The sequence below is a fragment of the Petromyzon marinus genome, unplaced genomic scaffold (genome assembly GCF_048934315.1).
Source record: "Petromyzon marinus isolate PM22_M1 ecotype Great Lakes invasive population unplaced genomic scaffold, UKy_Petmar_22M1.pri1.0 PM_G_Scaffold_68, whole genome shotgun sequence".
Classification (NCBI taxonomy): domain Eukaryota; kingdom Metazoa; phylum Chordata; class Hyperoartia; order Petromyzontiformes; family Petromyzontidae; genus Petromyzon; species Petromyzon marinus.
Window position 1 is genome coordinate 649287 of NW_027423022.1, and position 9764 is coordinate 659050.

At 45.0% G+C, this 9764-nt stretch overlaps 2 long non-coding RNA genes across 2 annotated transcripts; both read left to right on the top strand.

The window, feature by feature from the left end:
* Nucleotides 1-266: 266 nt before the first annotated feature.
* On the top strand, nt 267-4199 carry LOC142920132 (uncharacterized). The gene is made up of 2 exons (XR_012938682.1): nt 267-337; nt 1731-4199. It is a non-coding gene; the product is annotated as an uncharacterized LOC142920132 (long non-coding RNA).
* Nucleotides 4200-5485: 1286 nt separating this feature from the next.
* Nucleotides 5486-9357, top strand: LOC142920138 (uncharacterized). The gene is made up of 2 exons (XR_012938686.1): nt 5486-5574; nt 6706-9357. It is a non-coding gene; the product is annotated as an uncharacterized LOC142920138 (long non-coding RNA).
* Nucleotides 9358-9764: the final 407 nt, after the last annotated feature.

A 9764-nucleotide genomic window follows, 5' to 3' on the forward strand; every position in this document is an offset into this window, starting at 1 on the left:
GGTGGTGGTGGTTGTTGTTGTTTACCAAGGTAGAGCCTCGCTCTCTCTCTCAGGGATGTCAGTTGAGTAGCAGCGAGCATGGGAATCGATGTCCAGGTTGGAACTTTACAACGCGGGGCCTAGCCACGCGGGGCCTTGCCTCCTGCCCTCGCCTGATTGTGTTCACTTTAATTATCTCTCTTAAGTTTAATTTGTCTTCACCCGGCTCGCCACTTTGTAACTTTGTTTTATTGTAAATATTCACTCAGTTTTTATTTTCTTTTGTTAGCAGGCCAAGCCCGCTTGAGCTGCTATACCGCTCTTGTTATCAGAAGCGACCTGCCCACAACAACACAAGGTGAGGCTTTGTCAACGTGTGTCAATGTTTTGACTTAAAACTTTGGTGACTGCAGGAATTAATATTCTTGGTTCTTTCGGTAAAGTCACGTAGATAGAAAATAAAATAACAATAACATAATAAACATAAAAATATTAAATAAAGCAAAAAAACCCCCGCGTTTTGATTGCAACACAAGTGGTCTTTATTTAATGTAATTGTATTATCAGTTATTGTTATTTTTAATCTACGTAACTTTACCGAAGGAACCAAGAATACGTGTGTCAATGTCTATCGGTCAAAGACACTATACGTAGAGACGCGCAAACTCCAAATATACAGCAGGCGTCATGGTCGGGATCGAACCCACGACTTCCTGTATACCAGGTGAGGTAGTTAACATCTCACCACGGAGAGAGACACGCAAACTCCAGTTAGCCTCGGCTATGTTCGTTGATCCTCAATTAATTACTTGGTGGAGTGAGGAAGCATTAATGCTGAGCAGATGAAGGTGGCCAGGCATGGTTCTGGACATGCCACTGCCTCTTGACCCGTGCCAGTGTGTGACAGTGTCAAGTTTGTGTTTGCAGTAAAGTCTATGCTAAATTAGCCTGTTATGTAAACCCCTTTGTCAAGGTGCCTCACTTCTCTCAACCAGCTTAAAAGACTCTGCGAATCTTAGCAGCGTTCATTGTAGCTCTGTCGTCCCGACAGGTCTGTTCCTTTCACCTGAAGAAGGCCACTTGTGTTGTGGCCGAAACGTCGTGAGAATTTTATTGTTTTATTTTATTATTTTCTCATTCTACGTGACTTTACCAAAAGAACCAAAGAAGATCTATTAACTCTGTTGAACACGGAAGTTATATCAAAACAATAGTTTATTTTTGTTTTCCTCTGGCACTCTTTGTAAGAATGGAAACAGGACGTGAACACAGCACACACATTCAGCTGAAGTCGGAACTGTTCATCCCAGCATTTAAGGACATCTGAGCCTGGATTCACACCTCTAAGTTGCGATTGAACATTAATTTATGAATTTCTGCATAACACAAATAGTATTATTTTCAACACCCTTTGCTAGGTCAGCTGAATTTAGCTCTCATAAATATTCCTTTTGTAGCCAGTCAGCCGAAATTGTGTGCTCGGAGTTTTGGGTGAACATTCATTTTGAAGATACGAGGGCTTCCAGGCATGTTTATAACCATTTGCCCTCTCATTGTGTGCCATTACAGCCTGTGTGATGAATTTGGGAAACGTTTTTACTACATTATGAATATATGAATAAGTATAGACGTGTAAGTCACATGTGACAATATATATGCATTCCTCTCTGCCTCGATACGGTCGTGTAGATGGTGTGGATATTATTTTTTTCTGTCTGCAGCTGACGCTTCCTCTGACGCTTCCTCTGCAGAATTGGTCTGATGGAGCAAATGCATTCAGCGCAGCTCGGTAGGACAAGGCAACAATGCGACCGGTGTGCATACAGCACGGATCGAACTGGAGATTTCACACGGCACAAGAGAACTCACACAGGAGAGAAACCCTTCAAGTGTACTGTGTGTGGGAAGGCGTTTTTACGGTCATCTGTTGTTAAAAAACACCAGAGAACACACACAGGAGAGAAACCCTTCAAGTGCACAATGTGCGGGAAGGCGTTTGCACAGTCATCACATCTTCAACTACACCAGAGAACACACACGGGAGAGAAACCCTTCAAGTGCAGTGTGTGTGTGAAGGCATTTGCACATTCATCAAATCTGCAAAGACACCAGAGTACACACACGGGAGAGAAACCCTTCAAGTGCACTGTGTGTGGGAAGGCGTTTTTACGGTCATCTGTTGTTAAAAAACACCAGAGAACACACACGGGAGAGAAACCCTTCAAGTGCATTTTGTGCGGGATGATGTTTGCACAGTCATCACATCTTAAAGTACACCAGAGGACACACAGGAGAGAAACCCTTCAGGTGCACTCTGCAAGAAGGTGTTTGCACATTCATAAAATCTTCAAGTACACCAGAGAACACAGAAGCATCGGAAGATCCGCAAGGAGTGGAGTCTGAAATCGGCTTGTGAAAGTCAAAGTGCCGCAATGAGCCCATCCCTCATGAAACACGAACCGGAAGAAAATCCCAGCGTGGACACTTTTAAAGGTATCGAGGTGAAATATGAAGAGGTGATGTTGAAGAGGGAAGAAGTGATGGTGAAAAGCGAAGAAGTGAAGGTGAAATGTGAAGATGAAGATTCAACTCCAAAATGGGACCTTCACATCGATGGAGGCAACGTAAAGCAGGAGGAGAATTCTGAGTCAGAGTGAGGCAACTCCCAGCAGTTTGTGGAAGTGGAGGTGTGGGTGGACTTCCTCCGAGACAATCCAAAGTCAAGTGGAGACCCGGTAGATGTGTAAGCCAGAGACGATGTCGCTCCAATAGATGCACCTTTGTCAGAGGCCTTTAATGACAAGAATGTGAAGTTGAACACTCAGCTCCTAGGTTCAACTTGCAGAGTAAGAGCGGCCAGTCTTTGTGGACCTGTGGGTTGGGTCGATCTCTCACCAGGAGCGAGAACCAATAAGCTCCCAAGCATTCACGATGTTCTAATGATAATTGCTTTTACATGGTGCTTACTTAATCGCCTCGGCAACTCGGAGTTTTGTATCTCGTCTGAAACTCTCGAAGAGCATCCCCAAGTAGCAGCTGTCCCTGTGTGGCACAGGGTGGTGGCCCTGCACCGGCCTGCATGTGGACAAGAGCCTGTCAGTAGGGGGGGATGATTGATGCGTCATCTCAGTTGTGTAGTTTGTTGACAATCTTGATTCGAAGCTTTTGTGACTGCAGGAATCCACAGTCTCTAGTTATTTCGGTAAAGTCACCACGTGGGTAGAAACATAACAGACCACGGCGTTTAGATCACAACACGCACAATCGTCATCAGGTGGGACAACCACAGCAAGAGAAACTGCTGAAGTAGTAGGCGCCTACTCCAGCAGTTTCCTCTTATTGCTGCTGTGCTTGTCCCACCTGATGACGATTGCTTGTGTTGCCATCGAAGCGCCGTCATCTATTATTTGTAGCGTAATGTTTTAAATTTGCTACATTTTGACCCAGACGCCAGCATGCAACGGCCTACTCGTTTTGAATGACGCAACAATAGTACGGTGTACATACACGGTTAAGTAGACGGTGCGTATTTGTAAAATAACTTCTTGTTAATACGATTTAACGTGATGCAGTCAATTTCGCTGCAGTAATTCAATGTTAATATGCCCGTCAATTATTTAGAATGAATACTTGTCTGATTGTGCGCGTAAATGTAACATTTTGTCTGAGGGTCAAACATTGAATAAGTGAAGTTAGGACAAAGTGTGTGTGTGTGTTTTGGAAGTAACCTGTACAGAGAACTCGGGTGAGACCCGTTGTTCTTGTGATACAGGTCAAAGGGTACTTTTGTGTTTCACGAAGCGTCTGCCTCTGGAGCAACTCATTGGCTTTGAAATAGGGAGCACGCTCGGATCATTCATCAGTTGCAAGGCATACCACTTGAAAGTTACACGTATAGGAGGAGGTACATTCTCTACAACACGAATTGTAGTTTTGTCTTACGTGTTGACGTAGAGTTTGTCTAACTGGGACTAGAAATGCTCCTTGCTGATTGACGGCTGGATGTTTGTACCTATCGGTTGAAGCAAACCCCACTGCTGTTGGGGTCCAACACATTGACGGCCTTCAGGCCAGGAAAGTCACAACATTTGCACACGAAGGACGCATTCACGCAAGCACCCCATGCTCCATTTTGAAGTTTTAAAATGAAGCATCTTTGAATTGTGTTGTGTTTTGAATTAGATGAGTTTATTTCTTCATTAAAAGCTTGTATCAATTTACATCTGGAAGACTTAATTGAAAAGGACATTTCGTGTGAATTTTCTCTCGTCATTAAGTAGATGGCCTTGCCGGGGGTTTGGTTCAATGCGGACACAAACAGTGTACACACACAGAGTACACACACACAGTGTACACACACACAGTGTACACACACACAGTATACACAGTGTACACACAGTGTACACACACACAGTGTACACACAGTATACACAGTGTACACACACAGTGTACACACACAGTGTACAAACACAGTGTACATACACTGTACACACAGTGTACATACAGTATATACACAGTGTACACACAGGGTACACTGTATATACACAAAGTGTACACACACAGGGTACACACACAGTGTATATATACACACAGTGTACACACACACAGTGACACACACAGTGACAGCGACAAACAGCGACACACAGTGTATACACAGTGTACACACACACAGTGTACACACATACACAGTGTATACACAATGTACACACACAGTGTACACACACACACAGTGTATACACAATAATGTCCACGTTGCTGAGCTCACACACCCAAGGGAGGGAGCAATGAAAAATGAATCTAAATCAACTCCAACTCTGTGACGTCACCACTCTGCAATACTTCATCGGCGTGAAACGCCAGGGGGAGGTGTACCTCGCTAGTGACGTCATGTCACCAAGGTATTCACCCCGACCCCCGTCCACCGCGCTCTTGAGCGTGACGTCACCTCCACGTGGGTCACTGCCGATATCGTTCCAGTGCCAATCCTTATTTGGGCAAAGCTACGCCCAGTGACTGGTGGCTCATTAACATAATGTTTTCGTTAAAGCCGTCGCGAGTTTATAGCGACGGGTTCAGCGCCCACGCCCCCATCCCTCGACATATGGGCCGGCCTCATTAACATAATTTATTCAGTTAGAGAGCCGCTCGTGGGAGGGAAGTGACGTCAAACTACTTCCTGCTGTCGCGAGGTAACAGGAAGCTGCCGTGTGCGCGCTTGCACTGAAATCCGAGGTGAGAAATTCTCATCGTTGTGGTGGTGGTTGTGGTGGTGGTTGTTGTTGTTTACCAAGGTAGAGCCTCGCTCTCTCTCGTAGGGATGTCAACTGAGTAGCAGCGAGCATTGGAATCGATGTCCAGGTTGGAACTTTACAACGCGGGGCCTAGCCACGCGGGGCCTTGCCTCCTGCCCTCGCCTGATGGCATTCACTTTAATTATCTCGCTTAAGTTTAATTTGTCTTCACCCGGCTCGCCACTTTGTAACTTTGTTTTATTGTCAATATTCACGCAGTTTTTATTTTTTTCACCAGGCCAAGCCCGCTTGAGCTGCTATACCGCTCTTGTCATCAGAAGCGACCTGCCCACAACAACACAAGGTGAGGCTTTGTCAACGTGTGTGAATGTTTTGACTTAAAACTTTGGTGACTGTAGGAATTAATATTCTTGGTTCTTTCGGTAAAGTCACGTAGATAGAAAATAAAATGAAAATAACAAAAAAATGTAAATAAAGCAAAAAAACTCACGTCGTTTTGATCGCAACACAAGTGGTCTTTATATAATGTAATTATATTATCTGTTATTGTTATTTTCTATCTACGTAACTTTACTGAAAGAAACAAGAATACGTGTGTCAATGTCTATCGGTCAAAGACGCTAAACAGAGTGACACAAACTCCAAATATACAGCAGGCGTCAGGGTCGGGATCGAACCCACGACTTCCTGTATACCAGGTGAGGTAGTTAACATCTCACCACAGAGAGAGACACGCAAACTCCAGTTAGCCTCGGCTGTGTTCGTTGTTCCTCAATTAATTGCTTGGTGCAGTGAGGAAGCATTCATGCCAAGCAGATGAAGGTGGCCAGGCGTGATTCTAGACACGCCACCGCCTGTTTACCCAGTGACAGTGTACAGTTTGTGTTTGCAGTAACGTCTATTAACTCTGTTGAACACGGAGGTTATATCATAACAATAGTTTACTTTTGTTTTCCTCTAGAACTCTTTATACGAATGGAAACAGGAAGTTAACACAGCACGCACATGCAGCTGAAGTCGGAACTGTTCATCCCAGCATTCAAGGAGATCTGAGCCTGGATTCACACCTCTAAGTTGCGATTGAACATTGATTTATGAATTAATTTATGAATTAACACAGATAGTATTGTTTTCAACACCCTTTGCTATGTCAGCTGAATTTAGCGCTCATAAATATTCCTTTTGTAGCCAGACAGCCGAAATTGTGTGCTCGGAGTTTTGGGTGAACACTAATTTTGAAGATACGAGGGCTTCCAGGCATGTTTATAACCATTTGCCCTCTCATTGTGTGCCATAACAGCCCTGTGATTAATTTGGGAAAGTTTTTACTACATCATGAATATATGAATATAAACGTGTAAGTCACATGTGACTATATATGCATTCCTCTGTGCCTCGATACTGACGTGTAGATGGTGTGGATATTATTTTTTTCTGTCTGCAGCTGACACTTCCTCTGACGCTTCCTCCGCAGAATTGGTCTGATGGAGTAAATGCAGTCAGCGCAGCTCGGTAGGACAAGGCTCCAATGCGACTGGTGTGCATACAGCACGGATCGGACTGGAGATTTGACACGGCACCAGAGAACTCACACAGGAGAGAAACCCTTCAAATGTACTGTGTGTAACAAGGCATTTGCATGGCCATCAGTTTTTCAGAACCACCAGAGAACACACACAGGAGAGAAACCCTTCAGGTGCAGTGTGTGTGGGAAGGCGTTTTCACAGTCATCTCCTCTTGTAACACACCAGAGAACACACACGGGAGAGAAACCCTTCAGGTGCAGTGTGTGTGGGAAGACATTTTCAGATTCATCTACTCTTAAAAAACACCAGAGAACACACACAGGAGAGAAACCCTTCAAGTGCAGTGTGTGTGGGAATGCATTTTCATGGTCATCTCGTCTTAAAACACACCAGAGAACACACATGGGAGAGAAACCCTTCAAGTGCACTGTGTGTGGGAAGGCATTTCCAGATTCATATAATCTTCAAAGACACCAGAAAACACACACGGGAGAGAAACCCTTTAAGTGCAGTGTTTGTAGGAAGGCATTTTCACAGTCATCTGCTCTTAAAAAACACCAGAGAACACACACGGGAGAGAAACCCTTCAAGTGCAGTGTGTATGGGAAGCCATTTTCACAGTCATCTGCTCTTAAAGCACACCAGAGAACACACGGGAGAGAAACCCTTCACGTGCACTGTGTGTGGGAAGGCATTTTCACAGTCATCTGCTCTTAAAAAACACCAGAGAACACACACGGGAGAGAAACCCTTCAAGTGCAGTGTTTGCGGGAAGGCATTTGCACATTCATCAAATCTTCAAGTACACCAGAGAACACAGAAGCATCAGAAGATCCACAAGGAGTGGCGTCTGAAATCAGCTTGTGAAAGTCAAAGTGCCGCAATGAGCCCATCCCTCATGAAACACGAACCGGAAGAAAATCCCAGCTTGGACACTTTTGAAGGTATCGAGGTGAAATATGAAGAGGTGAAGGTGAAATATGAAGAGGTGATGGTGAAATGTGAAGAGGTGATGGTGAAGGTAAAATGTGAAGGTGAAGATTCAACTCCAAAATGGGACCTTCACATCGTGAAGCAGGAGGAGAATTCTGACTGTGAGGCAGAGTGAGGCAACTCCCAGCAGTTTGTGGAAGTGGAGGTGTGGGTGGACTTCCTCCGAGACAATACAAAGTCAAGTGGAGACCCAGTAGATGTGTAAGCCAGAGACAATGTCGCTCCAATAGATGCACCTTTGTCACAGGCCTTTAATGACAAGAACGTGAAGTTGAACACTTTGTGGGCCCATGGGTTGGGTAGATCTGTAACCAGGAGCGAGAGACAATAAGCTCCCAAGCATTCACTATGTTATAACAATTGCATTTACACGGTGCTTCCTTTATCGCCTCAGCAACTCAAAGTTTCGTGTCGTACCTCGTCTGAAACACTCGAAGAGCATCCCCAAGTAGCAGCTGCCCCTGTGTGGCACAAGGTGGTGGCCCTGCACCGGCCTGCATGTGGACAAGAGCCTGTCAGTAGGGGGCGATGATTGATGCGTCATCTCAGTTGTGTTGTTTGTAGGTAATCTTGATTCGAAGCTGTCGTGACTGCAGGAATCCACACTCTTGAGTTATTTCGGTAAAGTCACCACGTGGGTAGAAACATAACAGATCACGGCGTTTAGATCACAACACAAGCAATCGTCATCACGTGGGCCAACCACAGCAAGAGAAACTGCTGAAGTAGTAGGCGCCTACTCCAGCAGTTTCTTCTTAATGCTGCTGTGCTTGTCCCACCTGATGACGATTGCTTGTGTTGCCATCGAAACGCCGTGATCTATTATTTGTAGCGTAATGTTTAGAATTTGATACATTTTGACCCAGACGCCAGCATGCAACGGCCTACTCGTTTTGAATGACGCAACAATAGTACAGTGTACATACACTGTTAAGCAGACGGTGCGTATTTGTAAATAACTTCTTGTTAATACGATGTAACGTGATGCAGTCAATTTCGCTGCAGTAATTCAATGTTGTTGATATGCCCGTCAATCATTTAGAATTAATACTTGTCTGATTGTGCGCGTACATGTAACATTTTGTCTGAGGGTCACACATTGAATAAGTGATGTTAGGACAATGTGTGTGTGTTTGGAAGTAACCTGTACAGATATCTCAAGTGAGACCCGTTGTTCTTGTGATACAGGTCAAAGGGTGCTTTTGTGTTTCACGAAGCGTCGGCCTCTGCAGCAACTCATCGTCTTTGAAATAGGGAGCACGCTCGGATCATTCATCGTTACAAGGCATACCACTTGAAAGTTACACGTATAGGAGGAGGTACATTCTCTACAACACGAATTGTAGTTTTGTCTTACGTGTTGACGTAGATTTTGTCTAACTAGGACTAGAAATGCACCTTGCTGGTTCACGTCTGGATGTTCGTACCTATCGCTTAAAGCAAACCCCACTGCTGCTGCTGTTGAGACGCTGTGCACCAATGAGGGTCCGAGCATTTTAGGGCCTTCGGCCAGGAAAGTCACAACATTTACGGCACACGAAGGACGCATTCACGCCAGCGCCCCGTGCTCCGTTTTGAAGATTTAAAATTAAACATCTTTGAATCGTGTTGTGTTTTGAACCGCCTCAGCATCTTGGAGTTTTGTGTCGTACCTCGTCTGAAACACTCGAAGAGCATCCCCAAGTAGCAGCTGCCCCTGTGTGGCACAAGGTGGTGGCCCTGCACCGGCCTGCATGTGGACAAGAGCCTGTCAGTAGGGGGCGATGATTGATGCGTCATCTCAGTTGTGTAGTGTGTAGCTAATCTTGATTCGAAGCTTTCGTGACTGCAGGAATCCACACTCTTGAGTTATTTCGGTAAAGTCACCACGTGGGTAGAAACATAACAGGTCACGGCGTTTAGATCACAACACAAGCAATCGTCATCAGGTGGGACAACCACAGCAAGAGAAACTCCTGAAGTAGTAGGCGCCTACTCCAGCAGCTTCTTCTTGCTGCTGTGCTTGTCCCACGTG